Source organism: Saccopteryx bilineata, chromosome 5, assembly GCF_036850765.1.
Source record: "Saccopteryx bilineata isolate mSacBil1 chromosome 5, mSacBil1_pri_phased_curated, whole genome shotgun sequence".
Taxonomy (NCBI): Eukaryota; Metazoa; Chordata; class Mammalia; order Chiroptera; family Emballonuridae; genus Saccopteryx; species Saccopteryx bilineata.
The window spans coordinates 62,949,882-62,973,812 of record NC_089494.1 but is presented as its reverse complement, the minus strand read 5'-3'; the positions used below and the strand labels follow the sequence as shown (position 1 = coordinate 62,973,812).

At 41.0% G+C, this 23,931-nt stretch overlaps 1 long non-coding RNA gene across 2 annotated transcripts in view; it reads left to right on the top strand.

Annotated features, from left to right (window-relative positions):
- Window positions 1-8,472: 8,472 nt before the first annotated feature.
- LOC136306909 (uncharacterized) overlaps window positions 8,473-23,931 on the top strand; it is a 35,353-nt gene continuing 19,894 nt past the window's right edge. The window contains exons 1-2 of one of the 2 annotated variants that reach the window (XR_010725707.1): window positions 8,485-8,517; window positions 11,207-11,282. This is a non-coding gene — a long non-coding RNA (uncharacterized lncRNA). Of the gene's footprint in view, window positions 8,518-11,206; window positions 11,283-23,931 lie in introns of both variants that reach the window. The other variant, XR_010725708.1, reaches the window with a different exon arrangement.

Below are 23,931 nucleotides of genomic sequence, written 5' to 3'. Positions count from 1 at the left end.
ACTTTAACAGATATACTAGTCAGAGTCCAATCAGGAGATAGAAACCACATAGTAATTTGAAGAGGGAACATTTGTTATAAAGAATTATTAACTATAACACAGAAGTAATTAAAAAGGTGAAAAGAGTACTAAAGAATACTGAAGGGCTGAGAAAGAAAGAGCATATAAGGCAGGAACAACTTCCTTGGTGGATGCAAACCTTGCTGGAGAGGATGTGTCTGCAGCCCGACTGGATGCGACAGTCTCTGAGTTGCCTGAGCCAGAATGGGTCCACAGATGCTGGGCAAGCAGGGAACATGCTTCTACAATGCAGGTGCTCAGAGGCAGTGAGAACACCAAGAATCGTCCTGCTGGCAGGACAAGCAGAGGCTTGGGGTGATGGTGTCCCTTTTGGGAGGGCTGTTGCAAGGTGGTCACTGGCTGGGGTGGGACTGAGTGCTTGCTGAGGGACTGAACGCTCCGGGTGTTGGCTGAGGCAGCAGCCTCTGGCAGTGTGTAGGCGCAAGAAGAGAAGCCCTGGAGCGAGAGGGGGGGGGGGCTTCTTCCTGCCATTGTCTCTCCTGAGCCCTCTACTGACAAACTTAACATTGTGCTTATTGCAGAGGAAAAAGGGATAAATGGCCCAACTCATTAAGGCAGAAGAGGAAAATATCTGGAGCTGAGAGGTATGATATTGCCAAACTGAGATCACAATATGTATTTTGTTTTGTAACTTGTTTTGTTTACTTCAAAACACACCAAGAACATTTTCCCATATGATAAAATATTGTTCTGCAACAATATTTACTGGGTATACAATATTCCATATTATGGGTGACCCAAAACTTATTTAGCCACTACCTAGTTTGGAGACATTGAGGTAATTTCTAATCTATAGTTATTATGAACAGTGCTACATAAAATTTCTGGGTCAAAGTATGTATACTCTTTATATTTTTGATACATGACCTGAAATTTTCTTTCAAAAAGATAGCAGTATGTTTTTTTTTATTATTAAATTTAATGCAGTGACATTGATAAATCAGGGTACATATGTTGAAAGAAAACATCTCTAGATTATTTTGACAATTGATTGTGCTGTGTACCCCTCCCCCAAAGTTAAATTGTCTTCTGTCACCTTCTATCTGGTTTTCTTGTGCCCCTCCCCTCCCCCAACCCCTCCCTCCTTCTTCGCCAATCCCCCCTCCCCCACCCCCCACCCCTGTTGCCATCACATTCTTGTTCATGTCTCTGAGTCTCATTTTTTTTATAAATAAATTTTTATTTTAATGGGGTGACATCAATAAATCAGGGTACATATATTCAAAGAAAACATTTCCAGGTTATCTTGTCATTCAGTTCTGCTGCATACCCATCACCAAAAGAGAGATCGTCCTCCGTCACCCTCTATCCAGTTTTTTTTTGTACCCCTCCCCCTCCCCTTCCCCCTCTTCCTCCTTCCCTCCCCCCACCCCCCGTAACCACCACACTCCTGTCCATGTCTCTTAGTCTCGCTTTTATGTCCCACCAATGTATGGAATCCTGCAGTTCTTGTTTTTTTCTGATTCGCTTATTTCACTCCGCATAATGTTATCAAGATTCCACCATTCTGCTGTAAGTGATCCGATGTCATCATTTCTTCTAGCTGAATAGTATACCATGGTGTATATGTGCCCCATCTTCTTTATCCAGTCTTCTATTTTTTTTTACAGTGATTAAAAGCCTTTAAGCAAACTCTTGGCCAATACAGCAAGAATCCATAAAAGAGTAGTGTCCTTAACATGTTCACCAAGTCCAAGTTGGCCCCATCACCATGCCAAATCCCTGAGAAAAGCAACCCAACCACAGTTCAGTCTGTTAGGAGCTGTCACAGGGAGCAGGAGTCCAGGAAAAGTCCACACAGGAAAAGTCCGCATGGCACTGGAATTGTTGTCACCATTTTATACTTTGCAGCTCATGTCCAAGTCCCAATGACAGCTGCTTCTAGCTGGTAATGATTCTGAGTCTCATTTTTATGTCCCTTCTATGTATGGATTCATATAGTTCTTAGTTTTTTTCTGATTTACTTATTTTACTCCATATAATCTTGTCAAGGTCCATCCATGTTATTGTAAATGATCCGATGTCATCATTTCTTATGGCTGAGTAGTATTCCATAGTATATATGTACCAAAGCTTTTTAATCCACTCATCCTCTGATGGACACTTGGGCTGTTTCCAGATCTTTGCTATTGTGAACAATGCTGCCACAAACATGGGGGTGCATTTCTCCTTTTGGAGCCGTTCTATGGTGTCCTTGGGGTATATTCCTAAAAGTGGGATAGCTGGGTCAAAAGGCAGTTCGATTTTCAGTTTTTTGAGGAATCTCCATACTGTTTTCCACAGTGGCTGCACCAGTCTGCATTCCCACCAGCAGTGCAGGAGGGTTCCCTTTTCTCCACATCCTCGCCAGCACTTATTCTGTGTTGTTTTGTTGATGAGCGCCATTCTGGCTGGTGTGAGGTGATGTCTCATTGTGGCTTTAATTTGCATTTCTCTAATGATTAGTGATGTTGAGCATTTTTTCATATGCCTATTGGCCATCTGTATGTCCTCTTTGGAGAAGTGTCTATTCATTTCTTTTGCCCATTTTTGGATTGAATTGTTTGTCTTCCTGGTGTTGAGATTTACAAGTTCTTTATAAATTTTGGTTATTAACCCCTTATCAGATGTATTGTCAAATATGTTCTCCCATTGTGTAGTTTGTCTTTTTATTCTGTTCTTGTTGTCTTTAGCTGTGCAAAAGCTTTTTAGTTTGATATAGTCCCATTTGTTTATCCTGTCTTTTATTTCACTTCCCTGTGGAGATAAATCAGGAAATGTATTATTGCTCCGAGAGATGTCTGAGAGCTTACTGCCTATGTTTTCTTCTAAGATTCTTATGGTTTCATGGCCTACATTTAAGTCTTTTATCCATTTTGAGTTTATTTTTGTGAGTGGTGTAAGCTGGTGATCTAGTTTCATTTTTTTGCAGGTAGCTGTCTAGTTTTCACAACACCATTTGTTAAAGAGGCTGTCTTTACTCCATTGTATTTCCTTGCCTCCTTTGTCAAATATCAGTTGTCCATAGAACTGTGGGTTTATTTCTGGGTTCTCTGTTCTGTTCCATTGATCTGTATGCCTGTTCTTATGCCAGTACCAGGCTGTTTTGAGTACAATGGCCTTGTAGTATAACTTGATATCAGGAAGTGTGATACCTCCCACTTTATTCTTCTTTTTTAAGATTGTTGAGTCTATTCGTGTTCTCTTTTGGTTCCATATAAATTTTTGAAATATGTGGTCTATATCTTTGAAGTATGTCATTGGTATTTTAATTGGTATTGCATTGAATTTATAGATTGCTTTGGATAAAAATAGACATTTTAATGAGGTTTATTCTTCCTAACCATGAGCACGGTATATGCTTCCACTTGTTTGTATCTTCCTTGATTTCTTTCATCAATGCTTTGTAATTTTCCGAGTACAAGTCTTTAGTATCCTTGGTTAAGTTTACTCCTAGATACTTTATTTTTTTGGTTGTAATTGTGAAGGGGATTGTTTCCTTAATTTCTCTGACTATTCATTGTTGGTGTATAAAAATGCCTCTGATTTCTGAGTATTGATTTTATATCCTGCCACTTTGCTGAATTCATTTATCAGGTCCAGTAGCTTTTTGACTGAGACTTTAGGGTTTTCTATATACAATATCATATCATCTGCAAATAATGATAGTTTTACTTCTTCTTTTCCAACTTGAATGCCTTTTATTTCTTCTTCTTGTCTGATTGCTGTGGCTAGGACTTCCAGGACTATGTTAAATAAGAGTGGTGAAAGGGGGCACCTCTGTCTTGTTCCTGATCTTAAGGGTATTGCTTTTAATTTTTGCCCATTGAGTATGATGTTGGCTGTGAGTTTCTCATAGATGGCTTTTATCATGTTGAGGTATGTTCCCTGTATTCCCACTTTGCTGAGAGTTTTGATCATGAATGGGTGCTGGATTAAATCAAATGTTTTTTCTGCATCTATTGAAATTATCATGTGGTTTTTCTCCTTCTTTTTGTTTATGTGATGAATCACATTGATTGATTTATGAATATTGTACCATCCTTGCCTCCCCAGAATAAATCCCACTTGATCATGGTGTATGATTTTTCCATATATTGTTGGATCCGGTTTGGATAGCAGTATGTTTTAAAGCAACAAGCCCTAGTAAAAATTTCTGTATTTCATTTTAAATTTGTTCTAATTTTTAAAGTGTGCTAATTAAATGAATGTCATAATGGTAATAAAATAGTCTTAGAGAAAACAATTCTCATAACAACATTTAATGAGTAATACCAAAGAATTATTTTAAAGGATAATGAAGTGGCTATTAGTACAGTACCAAAGAGAGAGAGATGCTCAGAACTTAAAAATGAAGCCCTGGTTACTCCAAACATAAATTTCAAACTGTAAACACAAAACTTATCGTAATACATCATTTTTGTATTTTACAAAAAAAGAGACAAAAATTTAATAATCTGTTCCAATAGAGTTGCCTTTAAAAAAATTAGTGATAATTAGATATCTACTTTTCACTCAGAAAAATACAGTGAAAAAAAATTCCCAGAAGGAAAACATACATGAAATGAAGAAAGGAGGTTGAAGGGAAAACAAAAAAAGAAAGAAGGAAGGAAGAAAAGAAAAAGGGAAAGAAGGAAATAAAAGGAAGAAAAGAAGGAAGGAAGCGAAAAACAAGGAAAGAAAGAGAACAGAAGTCAGGAAGATTTATAAAGAGAAAGAGAGAGAGAGAGAGAGAGAGAGAGAGAGAGGCTGGTGTAGCCACTATGAAAAACAGTATGAAGGTTCTGCAAAAATTATCAACAGAGTTACCATATTATTCAGCAATCCCATTTCGGGTATATATCCAAAAAAAATGAAAACAGAATATCAGAAATATCTGAACTTCCATGTTCATTGCAGCATTATTCACAATAGCCAAGACATAGAAACTACCTAGGTGTTCATTGATAGATGACTGGATAAAGAAAGTATTTATATAAGATTATATATAATGGGAAATTGCTTAGACATGAGAAAGTAAGAAAACCTGCCATTTTTGACAACATGGGTCAAACTTGAAGACATTATACTAAGTGAAATAAGTCAGATAGAGAAAGTAGAAATACTTCATAGTATCACCTGTACATGGATGCTTAAGAAAAGGTTGAACATAGAAACAGAATAGAAAAGTGTTCCCCACAGGATGGAGGTTGGGGGAAGAGGGAGAGGTTAGTTTAACTCTCTAAAAGATGAGTAAGGTCTGAGGATATAATGTATAACATGGTGAGTACAGTTGATAACACTGTAATGTATAACTAAAATTTTCTGAGAAAGTAGAAGTTAAATGTTCTCACCAAGAACAAAAAGAAAAAGGTAAATCTATGAGGTGATGGATGTGTTAGTAACTCATTGGGAGAATCCTTTCAGAAAGTATATGTATTTCAAATCACCATGGTGTACACTTAACCCTTTGAGTAGTGAGTTTTCTTTCAAAAATGAAATTATTTCCAGTTACAGTTTTATTAACTTAAAATCATGTTTGTTTGATAACCAATTTATAGAAATAAGAAGAACATACATTTGCCCTTTTTTAAAAATGTTGCCTTACACATTTTAAAAATAAGTCGATTGTACTCTGGATGATCAGGAGGCATGAGGACATACACGAATGTTCATACTGCTCAAAGGGTTAAATATCTTACAACTCTATTTGTCAATTATATCTCAATAAAGCTGAAATAAAAATAAAGAAGCAGAAGGAGAGAGTAGTGAAGAGAAAAAGAAGTAAAAGGAAAGGAACTATGAAAGTGTACAAAAGCAGAACATAGGCAAAAAAAAAAGAGGGAAAAAAACATTTTTAAGCAAACTTCATCTCTGGGAACGGTAATATTTAATGGGCTAAATATCAAAACACTTTGAAGTACTAGGACTGCACAGCTTAAGAAAGACATGCATGCAGGAAAGAAGCCTTAATTGCCCGATTCACCAGAGAAGCAGAGATGGCAGCGTTCTGTGACACAGATGTGGCGGGGCTGTGTCATATGGAACTACGCACAGAAGCGCATGCAATTCTGCTCCACTACACAGTCTCCAGTGCTTTCATTTGCTACAAAATGCCTCAAAATAAGTGGCACAAGTATTTCAACAAAGATGATTTGGAGCAGATACACTGAGCATTTTCACCACGGGGTGGTAGAATTTACTTGCTGACAGGTTAGTTATGGAGACTTGGTTTCTCGACAGGTCAGATGCGAGTCTGGCTTGCCACGGAGCCAACATATCAAGTCAAAGCAACTGAGGGGAGACAGGTCTTCCTGCAGGTGTTCTATGTTCAGAGCCCTGGTAAAATGTTCTCTGGAGGCCACAGATTCATTATGTCAGAAAGAGTAGCGCAAAGGACATGGAAAATGTTGGAAAAGATCCAACGCTCTCTGAGTTTAGAGCGGGGTTACTGCCTTGAGCTTGTTTGACAGGTATTTTTTGCACAAAGAGCTCCATCAAATGGAGTGAAACCAAGTCAGTAAGGCTCAGGCACAGGCGCTCTTTTAGAGGATAGGGTTCACATTTCCCTTTGGAAAAAAAGAAATCCATTGCTACTCCTCAACTATTTCCCCTGATCTATTTGTGAGCTGGCAAATTGATTTGATAAAACAGTGATAGATTTGTCAGATTAAGATAGTAATTTACTTCCATTAATTTGGGAGACCTCCATGTCTCGCGGTGAGAAGAAATATGGCTACCCTGGTGGGATACATTTAAATTCATTAGATTTTGCGGCTTTCATCTAAGACACTGAGACTTTTCCTTCTCGGATGATAAATCCTTTCAATTCTTACTTCAAATGGCACTAAACAAGCACTCATCAATTTATATTTTAAAATTCTCCTAACAATCTCCAGTTGGATAAATCTGTTTAATTAGCATGGGTTGATGCTTTCTTGGCCCACTGCAAGTCCAGTTACCAGAATAAAAGAAAAGCATGGAGAGCTGCTGTTTGGAAAAACATTTCTCCCACCATGGCGGGGAACAAGAAGAGACAGTCTTCCAACAAATGTTAACCCAGGGAAAAAAATTTTTAAATATATACAAAAGATTAAATTAACAATAGATGAATGGCAAATGAGAAAGCTGCCAGTGACCAGATTTTTCTCAGGAGCCAACCTTTAACAATATGGATTATTTTGGATAATTCATGGTTTGCCACTCTTTATTCTTTGTCTCCTCTGTAATATCCAGAGCACATCTTAGACAGATAATTAGGGCATTATCATATTCCTTAACTAAGTTGGACAAATTGCACCGCGCTTCGTGGTAAACCAACCTAGCGTGCTATCATTAGCATTGTTTAATTGTTCCAAATAAAGTCTTTGCCTTTTTTAGGGCATCAACTCTATTTGTCAATACTCAAGAAAGAACGAATATTCTCTTTTCCCATTAGGGCTTCGTGAATATGCTAGGCACTAGGTAATCTTACAGTTAATACAGGCTGCAACATGGTAAAATGTAAGAAAATGTAAAGGTCAAAAACATGTTTCTATTATGAAAAAAATGAATGATAATGACATAATTTTTTCAGCTCATCAGGCTCTTTGCTGAGTGCTGCTGTTATTGCCAGATCAGTAGTGTATAACAAAGAAGTGCTTTCTGCAGCCTGCTTCATTAGTCTGCCCTGTAGGACCTCACCTCCAGACCTTTCACTAATCTGTTGGCCAGCTCAATAGTCTTGTTAGTTCTATTCACTTCTTCCTGACAGCGGATTTTCTCAGCTGTAGCCCTCGCAGAGGCCATCGTGAAGGCAGCCAGGTTTGTGTCTAGTTCCTTTAAATAAAAACAGTGAGAGACAACTTTGGACATTGTCAGAACAAGTAAAAATATCGCCGCTGATTTATTTTATATTGCAGAGAGTTAAATTATACAGTGTGCCCCAGAAGTAAACACAACTGCGTTCAGGGGACTGTGCCAATTCACACAATGAGAAGGTGCAGTAGGGTAAAATGGAAGAAAAGGATATTCAGCAGTTTATGTAATTTTTGTTGTTTGTTCAAAACAGCTCCAAGGAAAAAGTGAATATGCACACAGATTCAAAATCCTAGGGGGAAATGGAGAATGTCATTTTCCCAGACAAATTACCCAAAGTCATGAAGATGTAATACAATTGATTTGTGTGTACCATTAGTGCCAATAACACCCTTAATACAAAGTGTCCTGAAACAGTTTGCATTGAGAGCGGACCTCAAGATAAAGGCTAAAGGCGGCGGGGGGGGGGGGGGGGGGGGCGGGGGGGCGGGGGGGGGGCTTTTAAGGTGAGATTCGAAGAGCACTGAAGAATCAACGGCTCAGAGGGAGGGAGCAGGGGCCCCGGGAGCTGGGGCGGAGCCAGCCAGCGCAGGACTTCCAGCTGGGGCTGTAAAGTGGGCGGGGAGCCTAGGCGGTGGGGAGTCCCGCTGAACGGGCTGCAATGACAGCGAGCTCACCCGGGTAAGTGGAAGGAGTGGGTAGGAAAAGAAGGTTGTGAATGTACGTGTGTTCAGGAGACTTCGCTGTTTTTGGGGGGAGGAGGAAGGTGAGAAGAGGGAGATTTGGAAAAGAAAGGCAATGCTCAAGAAGAGTCATTGTTCAAGTAGCAAAAGAACTACTTGTGTGTGTGCATTTCTGACTCGCTGGCTCTCAACAAATCATTTGCTCACTTGAATGTTTGGAAAGCACCTCCAGGAAGGCAGGGAAACCGTCTGGGCTCTCTCAGTGTGCTGGCAAGGCATTTGTAAATATGGCATTGTGTGGAATTTTGCTCACGATATTTTTATTAAAAAACCCATCAACACTGGAAATAATTAGGAAAACTTCCTTCAGGTATGTGACTTATTTGAGAATCTCAAACTAGCTGCTACCCAAGAACTGCTTGAGTTGGTATCAGTCTGTTCTACACTCAGGGAAACTGAGGCCAAGCCTGACAGAAAATGGGAAAGAATTGTTTAGAACCTTAGACAAGAGTCTCAGTCAGTTTTTCTTGGGCCTGTCAAATTATTTCTTAGACCAGCCTTGAGTTAAAGTCACCACTTAAAATTCCTTAAGCCAGTTAAGTAACCCCCTCCCCCCTCCAACCTTCTGGGTGTCCTGTGGCCCGCTGCTCTGCTCTTTTCAGAAAGCTTGCTCACGGTGTGTGACCTTAAACTGAACTGGGAGGGAAGACTGGATGCTGCAAAGTTTATTTAAACTCTGATGTCGTCAGATTGCGCTGATGATAACGCAGATGGTGAAGTAGCTGATCTTTCTTCAAGAAAAACATTATGCCTTACGTCTACAGCCCTCTGGTTAATAATTTCTAGACAAATGGCCGCTGTACTAGTTTGCTAGGACTGTTGTAACAAAGTTCCACAAACTGGGTGGCTCATGGTCTCCCAGTCCAGAGGTGGAAGTCCAAGATTAAGGTGTCAGGAAGACTGGTTCCTTCTGAGTGAGGGCTGGGAGCGCTTTGCTGGCAATCCTTGGTGTTCTTTGGCTTATAGATGTATCACCCAGATCTCTGCCTTCATCCTCATGTGACATTCTCCCTGTGTGAATGTCTTCAAATCTCCCATTTTTTAGAAAAACTCCAGTCATCTCTAAGGGAGGCCCCCTCTGATCATGTCATTTTAACTTGATTAAGTCTGTGAAGACCCTCTCTCCAAAAAGTCCCGTTCTGAGGTACTAGGGATTAGCACTTCACCATACGAACGCTGGGGGCACACAGTCAACCCGTAACTGCTACCAGGAGCCTGATACTGTGCTATGAACTTGAAGGGGAGGATGGTACAAAGATAAATTAAGTATGGCCCCTGACCTCACCTATTCCCAATTTAGAAAAGCAGGAGGGTTGATATGCAAATGAAAGCAAATAAAAGAAGGGAATTTATAGCCAACTGTGACAGTACTGAGCCTGAGGGACAGAGAAGCCCCTTGTCTCTGAGGAGGAGTGGGAGGAGTGCAGTGACCCGGGCTTTTACTTAAACTTTCCCTTTATTAGTTGTCCTGAGGGAGTACACTCCCATTCCTCCGGGAGTCATTGCCCTGGGGCCCTGCCAGAAGACAAGGCTCAGAGGGCCACTGAGTCTTGCAGCTTCCCTGTCGGGTGGTGGGGTGTCCTATGGTTTTGTGACTAAGGTGGGTCAGAGGGCAGAGCACTTGATGCTCAGGGTCAGGAGAGAGAGCCCCCAGGGCAGACACCTACAGGGATGGGGTTCCCCCTCAGCCTAGGTGCCTTAGGGACACATGGGGACCTAGCGCTAGGTCGGGGGTCCCCTCAGCAGTCGCCCCAGTTCCACAGTCCCTGGGGACAAGCAGGCCCAGGATGTCTCTTAGAGTGTCTTCCTATTCTGTAACCTAATTCTTCCTGATAGAAGCCACTTCCTGCTCCTGACTGCAGTCAGAATGCAGAAGAGCAGGGACAATCCTGTGAGCCCTGCAGAACCATCCTGAGACTTGTACCCCTTTTGGACTATTACCAAATTACAAAGATTTATGGTTCAGAAATACTTTGGAAGATCACTTGAGTTCATTTTGATGGGAAAGAAAACAGATGGGGACTGGATAGATGGAAAGAAAGAAAAGAAAGAAGGCAGGAATTTTGGAAGTCCTGTGGAAGAGAGGGGAGAGGAGAGGAGGGTCTTTTACAGGAGCACGGAAACCGGACGAAGGGCTTTTTTATTCTTCTCATACTTGAATCTATCCCTCACATCATATGTCAGAGCTCTACTTCTAAAACCCAGACTGGTGCTCCCCTAACAAAACCCCCTTATCTCTGGGAAGAAGTCCAGGCTCCGTGGTATGTTACCCAGGAGCCTCCGGGCCTGGCTCTTGCCTACCTCGCAAACTTGGCTGGAACCCTGCCCTATCCCCACATACCCCTGCTCACAGAATCACTTTCCATTCCTACAGAAAGTCATGCTAATTCATGCCCTTAAACCTTGTAAAGGCTGTTTTCTCTGCCGAATCTTCCAGGCTTCCAAACTCCCTCCTCATTGCAATATGTCACCTTCCCATGTCACCCAAAAGCTTTCTCTGAACCCCAGGCAAATGTAGTCACACCTCCACTCTCCACTTAATTTGCACAGCCTTGTTGCTCATCATAGTTCAATACAAATAACAATGTATTGTAATTATATATTTCCCATCCATCCCCCACCCCAAGATGGTGAACTACTGCAGAAGAGACGCCTTGTCTTATTCATCTTGGAGGTCCCAGCACCCAGCACGTGGCCTGACAAGTAGGTGATATACAGTGAAACTCTGCTAAATAAATCCATATTTGCAAAGCTTAGGAGAGGGAGAGAGAAAGACTGGTTGAGGGAAAGGAAAAGACAAAAGACAGGAGGAGAAAAGCAAAAGCACAAGTCAAATATCCCTCCCCACACCCCTGGTAGGGCTAGCCACTAGACACTGTTCCAGGAACTGGGGGTGGACATGAGGGTATAGTGTCTGTTCTCCAGAAGCCACCAATTTAGGTGGGGTTGGGTGGGAGGTTGTATAAAGAGAAGGCGACAGGTGAAAGGACAACCAATGAACAAATCAATGTAACAGTGAACAAATCACATACTAACATGGGGGGGGGGGCAGAGGGCGCAACTCACCAAGCTGCAGGAGTGGAGGAGGCATTCTGACACCTGAATAGATTTGCTGAACAAGAATGAAAGCAAAGAAACAATAGTAAGGAAACTATTGATGTTTGATTTTTTTTTTTTTTTTTTTTTTTTTTGGTATTTTTCCAAAGTGAGAGGTGGGGTAAGGAGGCAGGCAGATAGACTCCCGTATGTGCCCAACCGGGATCTACCCAGCATGGCCACCAGGGGGCGATGCTCGGCCCCTCTGGGGTGTTGTTCTGCTGCAATCGGAGCCATTCTAGCACCTGAGGCAGAGGCCATGGAGCCATCCTCAGTACCTGGGCCAACTTTACTCCAATGGAGCCTTGACTCTGAGAGGGGAAGAGAGAGACAGAGAGGAAGGAGAGGGGGAAGGGTGAAGAACCACTCAGATGAGTGCTTCTCCTGTGTGCCTTGTCCAGGAATCGAACCCAGGACTTCGACACGCCGGGCAGACGCTCTACTGCTGAGCCAACCAGCCAGGGCCTTGATATTTGATTTGTAGAGGGAAGTCTTTAAAATTGCTTTTAAATTTTATTTCCATATCTGAAAACTAAGAGTACTTACAGAGTATTTCTCAAAGTATAGATCCTCTGAAGCTCTCTAGAATATTCACAAAGATAATTGAAGTATTTCAGATTGGCCAAGGAACATAGGATTCAACCACCTGGGCAGCTTCTGGAGGTTGAATGTGCATTTTATGAGGAGAAAAAGGTTTACAATTTTATTTTGGAACTTTCCTTTTATTTTCCTGAATTCATCTAAGTTTTTGTACCTTTTAAAAAATTATTATTATTGATTTTACAGAGGATGGGGGAGAAGAAGTATCAACTCATAGTTGCTTCACTTTAGTTGTTCATTGATTGCTTGTCATATGTGCCTTGACTGAGCAAGTCCAGGGTTTCCAACCGGTGACCTCAGTGTTCCAGGTTGATGCTCTGTCGTTTAGGTTTTCATTAGTGAAGCAAAAAAGAAGGAAAACCACTTCAAATCCTATCTTTTCTATTCTCATTCAAACCCAGGGTCTACACCGCCCAGTGCACGCTGGCCTCTGGTGATGTGGAGCGGGATGCCCACCTCCCCGTGTAGGCAGCAGGACCAAGGACTCATGTCTCACTGCATTTCCTTTAGAACAGGGGTCGGGAACCTATGGCTCGCGAGCCAGATGTGGCTCTTTTGATGGCTGCATCTGGCTCGCAGATAAATCTTTAATAAAAAAAATAATAACATTAAAAATATAAAACATTCTCATGTATTACAATCTATTCATTTCCTACCGCTCATGTTCATGGTTGCGGGTGGCTGGAGCCAAACACAGTTGTCCTCCGGGACAACACCAAATTTTTATTGGATAATGCGTAATGTATACGGGTCGTTGTATGGCTCTCACGGAATTACATTTTAAAATATGTGGTGTTCATGGCTCTCTCAGCCAAAAAGGTTCCCGACCCCTGCTTTAGAAGGTTTGGAGGCTTCAGGCTGGCATGGTTTTCTCTTGGGCCCTCTTTTCTGAGTCTGTTATATTTGAGTATAGTCTTTTCTGAACCTCTGAAAAGAAGGGCTAAACAGAGAAGAGATAATGTCATTATTACCCCATTTTTTCCATGTGGCTGATAACAAGACATACCCTTTTTCTTACAGTATATGCATATCAATGTGATTAATACAAAAAATAATTCCTGTCCAAACCTTTCTTTACCAGCTTCCCTATTTTTTTCCTTTTTTCCTTCCGTCCTTCCTTCCTTTCTTCCTTCCTCCCTCCCTTCCTCCTTCCCTCCCTCCCTCCCTTCCTTTCTTCCCTCCTTCCCTCCTTTCTTCCTTCCTCTTCTTTTTTAAACATTGCCCTTTTCAAAACAAGGGGAGATTCAGCACAGTTCCCGAGCCCCGGTGATCCAGCGGTGTCACATCACTATGGCAATGGCTGCCCAGGGCAGGAATGCAGAGCAGCTGTAATTGTGCAACGCCTTATTGCTGGTGCATGTCAATCAGAACCTATGAATTGAGAAAAATTTGCTCTGTTCATTCTGTTAAATGATGTATCCAATTAAACCTGTTAGAATTCATGATCTTCAGTCAAGGTTAAATGAAAGTAGTTACTCCTGTCAGCTAGGTGATTAAATGCTGCCTACATCAGGCACATTTATGTGCAAAATTAAAATTTTGGTATAAAGCATGAATCTTTATGCATGCCAGTTAATTATCTTGTGGTTCCTCCACTTATTAAATGCCCACTGCATTTCTTCTTAATCATCAGCTTCCTTTCAAAACTTATTTCATACTTCACATTACACCAGATTTCAATGTTTAAAAGAAATGCCTTACCAATGAAAACTTCCCTTTTTTGAGGGCTTGGCTGTACTATGCTACTGAGAATAATCATTACTAAAGTTTTCTCATTATGATGTACAAGTATTTCTAGATTAAGCCAGGTTGACTAATGCCAGGACATTCTGCAAGGGATCCCTGTTCAGGTTCCTCCAAGGCTGGGTTCTCACCTGACGTTCAGTTTCCTGTGCCCCTTACCTCAACCGCTGCAGGCGGCCAGAGGGCAAAGCCTCCTGCTGGTTGCAGGGCACTATGTCTTTCCTTTTCCTGATCCATTTTGAGTAGCTACAAAATGAGGATAAATGTCATAATCAAATGATTTAGGACTATACATCATAAGTACATTAGAAATAGCTTGGGGGAAGAGAAGGAAATACTTAAGAACTGAAAAAACATCTAACCACTTCAGGTCTCAGGCATACACAAATGTTGCCTCTTCTGTTGGGTTTTAAAATGAATGAAAAAGGCAATGACCCAATTCTGTAGTACCCATGGTTCCCAGACACAGCATTATGGAAGCAGTAGTATGCCACACAAACACTCCATCAAATACTACCCTTAGATGAATTTCACACTATAGAATCTATTTTTGGGCCTGTGTTTATTTATTTTTACCAAGAAAAACTCAACAATAGTTGCATAGGATTAAAAGTTTAGCAATAAACTTTCCCTTCCTGATTTTATTTTACACATTTATTTCTCTCCTAATAAGGCAGATGATATCTTGTAAATGTTTAAACTTATATATAAATTCCTACTATTTCATTGATTTACAATAAATAATACCAATGGAGCCAATGTTATTGCAATCAATTTCCACTTCATTTAGTTCTCTGTGTCATGTTTCCTAGTTTCACAATCTTTTATAACCACAAAGCACTCAAGAACTACAAAAAAGGTATCTTTAAAGATGAAAGGTGTAAGTTCTTAATTTAGTTGTTGCAAGTATTTAAATGAAAATACTTCCCTTATTAGAAAGATAGGAAATATTCCTCCTAAACAAACTTCAAAGGGATTAATTTCCATGAGAATGAAAATAAATTTATTAACAAATGAAATGAAAGACATGCTTTCCACTGACTAATATTAATGAGTTAACCAGTGGTTGGTGACACTGAGCAACTGCCTGTGTGGGAAGGTGTCACAAACTCACTGTCACCAAAGATATGCCCTCAGACACACTCCAAGTCAATAACAATACCCTGTTACCCTTCTTGATTTTACAGCTCTTGATAATACATACCAATATCCAATGTCACCTTTAAAAAAATGGAACTCTAATGCTAGTTGGTTAAAGAAATGATGAAACTTGAATTCAAGTGAGTATAGGCTCTTTCACTGCACAAAGAGCAGACTTGCGTAGCGATGTGGGTAGACAGGTACAGATCCTGAGGGAGTGGAGTCGAGCCTTCTGTGTGTTGAAAGTGGTTCATGGACCCTCGGAGTGCAAAGTCACCTTAGAATCCTCAAGTAATTGCAATGCTGATCCCAGCCTTCAGAGAGGGGCAGGCGTGGACGGTGAATTCTCATCCTGTTAATTCCCTTGCTTTGGATCCCACTTCATTGTTCTCACCTGCTCCTCAATAGCTGCTGCTCAGATCTCTTCACCATCAAATGTTACTGTAGGGCATATCTCAGGTCTACTCAGGTGTAAGGCCAGATAGAGCAGTAGGGTTGGAGTCAGGCTGAGACAAGTAGTGGGTGCTGGAGGCATCAGCTTATAAGGGCTTTTAAAACATAATGGAGCCTGACCACGTGGTGGCGCAGTGGATAGAGCATTGGACTGGGATGCAGAGGACCCAGGTTCGAGACCCCGAGGTTGCCAGCTTGAGCGCAGGCTCATCTGGTTTGAGCAAAGCTCACCAGCTTGGACCCAAGGTCACTGGCTTGAGCAAGGGGTTACTCGGTCTGCTGAAGGCCCGCGGTCAAGGCACATATGAGAGAGCAGTCAATGAACCATTAAGGTGTCACAACGAAAAACTAATGATTGATGCTTCTCATCTCTCTCCATTCCTGTCTGTCTGTCCCTATCTATCCCTCTCTCTGACTCTCTCTCTGTCTCTGTAAAAAAACAAACAAAACAAAAACAAAACATAATGGAAATGTAAGGGGATGGAGAAGATTGTATTTTGAATATATCTCAGGGAGCATCATACACATATGGAGTTGGAAGCAATCTATTGCTATATCCCTTAGGGTGGGGAAAATGTTTGAAGACATCCCTGTGCAAGGAGCGTGCTTGGTAACAATAGGTGGAAACCAAAGTGCCACCTGAGGAGGGGGCAATCAACTAAATTTGGGCTTTGGTTTTATTCAGGGGGTGCTGTCACTTGTATCCGTAACATTCATCACCTGCTCAGTGCTCATCTTTTGTTCACTAAATGAATGCTGAAGATTCTTTAAAGGATATTAAGTGAAAATGGTTTTAAATGATCACCCAGGGCACCTCCAGGCTCATTCTGGCTCTGAGGAGGCCATGGGGCGGGCGGGGGTAGGGGCTTCTAGTAAAGAAAGCTGTAAGCTGGAGCCCTCTTGAGTTCTGTCTGGAGGTCTAAGAGGCTGGGAGAGAATGCAGACGACTGTTAGGTAAAAACAAAGCGTGGGGACAGAGCGGTCAGCAGGTGGAGAGCAGAGTAAGGAAATATCTATTTGAGTTCATTCTAGTAAACGGGTCTCTATTTGTGTGACCATGTGTGTGTTTTATGGGTTAGGTGTCAGAAAAGCAGCGTCTCTTCCGGGACCCTTTTCTTTTCTTTCTTTCCTTTTAAAAAATCATTTAGAAACAGGAACAATTTTCTGTTCAAATGATCGCTATCCCTAAGTGGCTTAAAAACTCCCAGTGGGAAGGACAACAGCCCTCTCAGAGGCAGAGTGGCCTCTGTCTGTGAGAAATATTCACCTACAGGGATGCTTTTCTGTCTTGCTTTATCGCTAGCTTTGCAACTTGGAGATGTAACATAGCTTGAAATCGACTGTGTGCTTAGCGCTGCTTTGTCAGCCCACCTAGCGACAAATTGGGCTGTTTTGTAGCCCTGCTGCCTTTCCAGGTCATACAATACCGTGGCAAGTAGAAGGACAGGGTCTGATTTAATCAAAGGCTTTTGATTGTACAAAGCTCAGAGCCTCATTCCGACAGGGAAGCCTCTTCTTGGACAGGGACGGAAGAGGTTTGGTGTGCAGCAGCACACAGCAGTTTGAAGCTCCATGCAGAGAGATTGATTCGCCTAAATCTGCCTGGGAAGACCACCACCGCTGCAGAAGGCTCACACTGGGAAAGGCGGGAAAACAGAGGAAGGAACACCACTTTCTTTCAGGGAGCCTCTGCCCAGAGGTTGTGGTGGGCCGCATTGCAAGATCTCATGCGGCCGCCACCGGTCTAGTTAACCTCCAGGCGAGGCGGATTAAACAAGAATAGGTGGCATTGCACCTCGGGGCTGGTTTGCAGATCCCCAGAGAAGGCTGGCTCATCACCTGGCACGTGTGTCAGAGAGTGACCACTTCAAAGGCATGCTCTGGTCATGGAGAGATGTATGTTTTTCACCTTGACAGTCTCCTGACCTGAGGTTGGAAAGGTGATTCAACTAATAGGTGCCTCCTCTCCTTAAAACAGAGATGAAAATATTTTCTACTTTCCAGTGTCTTGGAGTGTAAACAGGATGATGTCTCCAAAATAAAAACACCAAGACTTCTATTGCTTTTATTGGTTTGCTGTGAATGATTTTCCAGCAAGCACGGAGTTTCCTTTGAAGGTAATCAGAGAAGGAAAAGCAAAGTCTACATAAGACAAAACAGACATTGTAAAACCAACAGCTTGCAGCTTTCTCTGTGGTTTCTGATCTCATGAGCTCCTGGTAACCTGCAATGATACTGATGTGTGGGTGTCACACGGTTGACACGTTCCATCTTTGTTCCTGTGTGAAAGTATTCATAGTGCTCTTTTTATTTTATTTATTTATTTATTTTACAGAGACAGGGAGAGAGAGTCAGAGAGAGCGATAGATAGGGACAGACAGGAACGGAGAGAGATGAGAAGCATCAATCATCAGTTTTTTGTTGCAACACCTTAGTTGTTCATTGATTGCTTTCTCATATGTGCCTTGACTGTGGGGCTACAGCAGATCGAGTAACCCCTTGCTCAAGCCAGCGACCTGGGTCTAAGCTGGTGAGCTTCGCTCAAACCAGATGAGCCCACACTCAAGCTGGTGACCTCGGGATCTCGAACCTGGGTCCTCCGCATTCCAGTCCGACGCTCTATCCACTGCACCACCACCTGGTCAGGCTCTTCGTGCTCTTGATTCGCTGTTTTTAGAGGTAGCAGGTATGTAGAGAAGAAGCTCAACATGAGTTTGGTTTGAAATATTTTCTATCATAAACATATTTACTAAAGTATCTCCTTTCATTTTAAATGTTTATAGTATGCCAGTGGCTACACCCAAATCTGAATTAAAACATGAAAAATACAGAAGTTTGCTTAAGTTTCCTTTGGTAGTTTTTAAAAAAGGCTTTTTAGCCAACTTGGCCAGGCATGCCCAGTATAAAGAAGAACCAGTACTTTAATCCGGTTTGTACTGCTTCTGTATGTTCAAATAAACTCAGCATTGGAACACTGGGAAATAGAGAAAAGAGGAAAAGGTAGAGTGCTATCTTAAAGAAATGTACGAATACCAACACGGTAGCTAGGGCTATTCGATAGGTGTTTAAAAGAGATGGATGACATTCAATTAATGATGAAGATATGTATCTGCTTTTTCCATATAGTACTGTGACAGGGAGAATATGGAGTAGCATTTTTTTCCCCCTTTCCATCCAGGTCTCCCCACACCCAAGGTGATGGATGGGGTGGATCAAAAATCTTAGCTATGAATACCTAAGCTACAGTGCGGGTATGAAACAGGAACTATTTAGAAGAAACCATAGTTTAGGGGAAGCAGCCCCAGCCCCAGCCTCCCTGTCCCCAAGAGGAAGATTTCCTGATCTGTGTGATGGCAGAGAAACAAAGTTTGAGAGAAGATCAAAATAGAAGTCAGCAACTGTTCCTCCCAAAGGGCTTTCTCTCCTGAGCCTTCTGCCTATTGTGTGTGCAGTGTGCATGCACATGCGCAACAGACCTGCTGACTTGTGGATCCGCGGCTTCCTGCTCTCTGCCCCCAGGAGGCAGCACAGAGCTGCCTGTGGAACCACAGTGGACTGGTTACACTTCTACTGCTGTGGAACCTACGGGCAGCTGGGCCTAATGTCCACTTCCAAAGCATTTGTAGGACCTGAGAGGATGCAGGAGCAGTGAAATGCTTTCCTGAAGGGCCCACCTCAGAGGGGCATGATGACAAGAGCAGGCTGACCTCGGGGTGCCCCGTGGTTGGTGTGAGGGGAGGCGGCCACAGAGAAGGAAAGGGCTAGATCTTCGGAGGCCAGGTGGTGATGTTACCACGCTGGTAAATGCCAGCATGGACACATGAGGATAACTGAAAACCAGGCAGGGTACGCATATTTGTGAAGATGCCCAGGTGGTCAGATGAAGGCTGGAGATCAGATGCCTCCCTTAGATGCCATGATGCTATGTACTCCTGAAAACATAACTGACATGCCTCCCTTGGGACAAAGGGAGAGCCTAAATTGACCAAATTTACCCTGAATCAAGTAGGCAAACCCTCACGTCACTATGAATGGGACAATGTTTTCCATTAAAGGGCAAAATGAAGGCTTAAGTTTCTATTGAGAGAGAAACTTAGTTCCATTATGGGAAAGTAAAGAGAATTACCATTTTTGAAAACTGAGTTGTGGATTAAGAGCATGCCTGTTTCAATACCAAATAACTATATTCTCAGAAACATACAAGTGGTCAAGTGAATTTTAAACTTCTATGTCTGGAGCAGAGGAGACACAGCTAAATGCTTGACTCTGATTAATTATCCCTAAAACTGTAATTTGTGTAAGTCTTGAATTTACTGCTCATTGTCCTCTGAATCCTAATGTAAAAAATTCTTTTTTTTTGTTGAAATAGTTATTGATCACTTATTGTGTAGAGGTATTTGTCTAGATACAGGGAGGATAAACTCATTTAAAATGACTTTCCTGACCTCGAAGAACTTCAAGTTCATTGTTTTACAAATAGTATATAGCTATTTTACTCAAGACATTTATGTAATTAGAGTATTAGTGAAGCAAAATGATGAAAAATGATGGTTAAGTATAATGAAATCCATAACCTTTGTTTAGACTTTGTGCTTATTCAATGTACTATCATTAACTGGTGAGGTTTATTAGAAATTATGAGGATGAGAGGCAGCAGAGCAGGATCAAGGGCACAAGCTCTAGAATCAGGCAGCTTGGGCCCCATGCCATCACTCACTAGCCGTGCAGTTTTGAGCAATTTACTTAACCTCTCTGTCTTTCCATTTCCTCAGCTGTAAAATAGGAATAAAAATAGGGTCTACCTCAATAACATGTCAGTAGGGATTGCTATGAGGATTAAATGCGTTATCATATACACAGCACAGTTTGTAGGGTCTTGTTGAGAGAATACTAGGTATAAGTTTGTGTTCATGCATTTGTATGATATATAGCATTGTGTTTTTTAAATGCTCATTCCCCCCCCCCGAAATATAACAAACAATTCTATTCAGTAGATGCTGAGGTGCAGAATATAAGAATATCTCCTTTTATATTTTTAAAATTTAACTTAGCAAGTGAATTATATTAATCTTATATATTAAGAAATAAGATGGACCAAACAATCCCTTTAATATTGCTTTTGCATTTGCTACATCCAGTGTGAAGTCTCACAGTATGGGAACTGCCACAAACATCAAAAAATGTACATGTATAAAATATTTGAAAAATAAAATACCAGATTTGGTTAAATATGTCTTTTTGAATTGGCTGTGTGATAAGAGGAAGTCAGTTGATAAAGGACAAGAGAAATGCTAAATATGCATCGTGACAAACAGTGAAAAATTAAGGATTGTAACTAACATTAATTACATTCTAGTAAGATGAATAGGCCACTCATCATTAATGAGAACATACACCTTTGTCTAAGTTTCACATCCACCTGTGATGAATGTGCTAATGGGGATAAAATACATCATAGTAACATTTGAATTAACAGCACACTAATAGATTGACATATGAATATGAATAAAGCATTTAATCATATAAACTATACCACACCCAAGAGCAAATTTTTCTTTATTGCCTAACATCCAAGTAAATGTAGAAAATATTAGAGCCTTATTTTAAATCGTATATTTAAGATACTGTCTGTGTTACATAATAGTCTAGAAAAAAGAATTGACTTATTACATTACAGTGAACTTAACTAAGATGAATAAAAAGATACTTCAATCTAACTGTGGTCAGATAAAGAGAATTCAAACACTGTATATATTATTCAAGCTATAGTGTATCTAATTTTAAAATTTTGATCCCTAGGTCATGTGCTGGTGAAATGTTATTAATTTAATACCAAATATAAGGTAGGGTCAGGCTTCTGTTCTGAAGAGAGTTCTACAAAAAGCCAGGTATATCCTTTTTGTTGATACCTGATATTATTTCTATAGCAATAGAGTAGGACCTTATAAATAGGACAGTGCCACGTTATTTTGATGGATGTCGAGTCCCTAATATATTAAGTAATATTATTTAAAGCCTCACCCACTGTGATTAAGTATTCTTGGCAGAGAGCTGTTATGCCTATATCATAACAATGGGGATAACAAGCATATATTTATAATCTAAATCCATTCTTGTTAGAGAAAAAAATATATATGCTATGCAATATTTTCTAGCAATCCCAAGATCAAACCACTCTAGTCCTTAAACTTACTTAAAAGTTGGGAGTTAAAATGTGTTGGTTGTATAATAGCTAGAATCCTTTGGAAAGATATTGTAAATCATCAATTATTTATTTAGTCTCTGAGCTCCTAATAGGTGCCATGTGGCATGGCAATGTTCAAACAGATCTGTGGACACCAAAGACAAGATTCTGGCCCTCAGGGACTAGTGGGGAGACAAAAGTAGCAGCAAGCATACTAAAAAGACCTGAGCTACTGACTTAAGCTGTGTAGATCCTAGAAATGAGTTACCACTAGGGGCCTTGTGGGTGGGAATTGCTTGCAGGGTAAAATAATTACTAATATGGGGCTAGAAGAACCTCCTGGCAATGTTCTAGTTATAAAATCAATAAGTCATGTGCTTGCTTTGGCAGCACATATACTAAAATAAATGTCATCAGGATTATAGCATAGGGAATATCGTCAAAAATAGTGTAATGACTGTATGGTGACAGATAGATGTATATAAATATTGAATCACTATGATGCCCACCTGAGACTAATAGGATATTGTATATCAATTATACGTTAGTTTAAAAAATACAGTGTGGAAGAAAAGCGGGATAATTTGGATTTGTCATCAAGTTTATCTTCATGCTAACTTTTACAGATAAAAGGTCTGAAAAACAGACCAATATTAAAAGTACTGTAGTTCTCTAAAATATCCTGACCCATAGGAGAATAACAGCGTAGCCAGTGAAAGAGAGCTTCATCCCCCAGGGGTTACAGGCCGACCTTGCTGGACTGTGGAATAGACAGAGTGGTAAATAGAATATGATAATTGAGTTTACACAACCAATTAGGATGAACATGTTGCAGTAATAGGAAAATATAAAATGCTATGGTGAAAGAAAAGAGAACAAAAAAAAATTCCTGTCCTTTAATGTTTATAGACATTTCCTCAAAGAGGTAATGGGAGTTGCCTGTTGGGAAAAGAATGAATTTTTCAGATAGAGGGGAAGATGAGAAAAATTCCTAGCAGTGGAAGAGAAGGCACAGACCACGGTGTGGGTTATTTAGAGAAAGGACGCAGAGTTTGATATGCCCGGAGTATAGGCTCATGAGGTGGGAGTGAGAGGTAAGACTGGCTGCAAAGTTTAGACTCTACCTATTAAAACCCATTTTTTTTTGAGAGGGAAAATAATATTTATCTCCATATCTGAAGAAAGACATTTGAGGAGAAACAAAGCAGTTTAATGTACTTGGTTATTGCACAGTGCCTTCATTTTTTCAACAACGATGAAATATTTTCAACAAATGGTTCAGATTTTAGGTAATTGTTAGGAACTTAATAGTAAACAAGGTGTGTGTCCCCCAGGAGCGTGCAGCCTGCTTGTGGATGCAAGGAGGCCAACAAGTAGAGTCAGTCAAAGGAAAGACTGGTGAAAGCTGCACAGTGCTGGGGTCAGCCCAGGTGCTGTTAGTCACAGTAGCATTACTCAACAAAGTCTGAAAGTGGAGGGCTGATGGGGTAAACTTTTTGGAGGAAGGACTACTTAAGTTGACATAAGAAAACTGAATAGAAGTTAGATAGGTGAAAAGATAGAGTTAAAACAATAAGTTCCATGAAGTCTTAATCATCTCTCTACCCTCCACCCTACTGAACCCAGCCAGTCACAGTGGGCAAGTGCCTACTAGTTGCAGTTATGATTGTATCATTAAAAACCCGTCTAAAATTTAGTGATATAAACCAGTCATTTTATTATTCTCATGGATTCTGTGGATCAAAAATATGACAGAGGGAATGGCTTGTTTCTATTCCATAATATCTGGGGCCTGTTTGATATCTGAGAAGAAGGTTGGGGGTGACTCAATGCTTATGGTTTGCAATTATCTGAAGGAGTCTTCAGACACATGGCTGGTAGGTTCTGAAGGCTGTTGAATGGGGCTTTAGCTAGACTGGCAGCCAGATATCTACATTTGACTAGTTGCTAGAACCACCAGTAGATGTCCATCCACATATTTGTTGAGTGGTACAGGCTGTTGGCCAGAGGCTCAGTTGGGCTATCAGCCAGGATATCTACCCATGGTTTTTCTACCTGGTCTCTCCAGGTGAGCTACTTTGGGTTTCCTAAAAACATGGCAGGTGGGACCCTAGAGGAAATTCCCCAAGATAACAA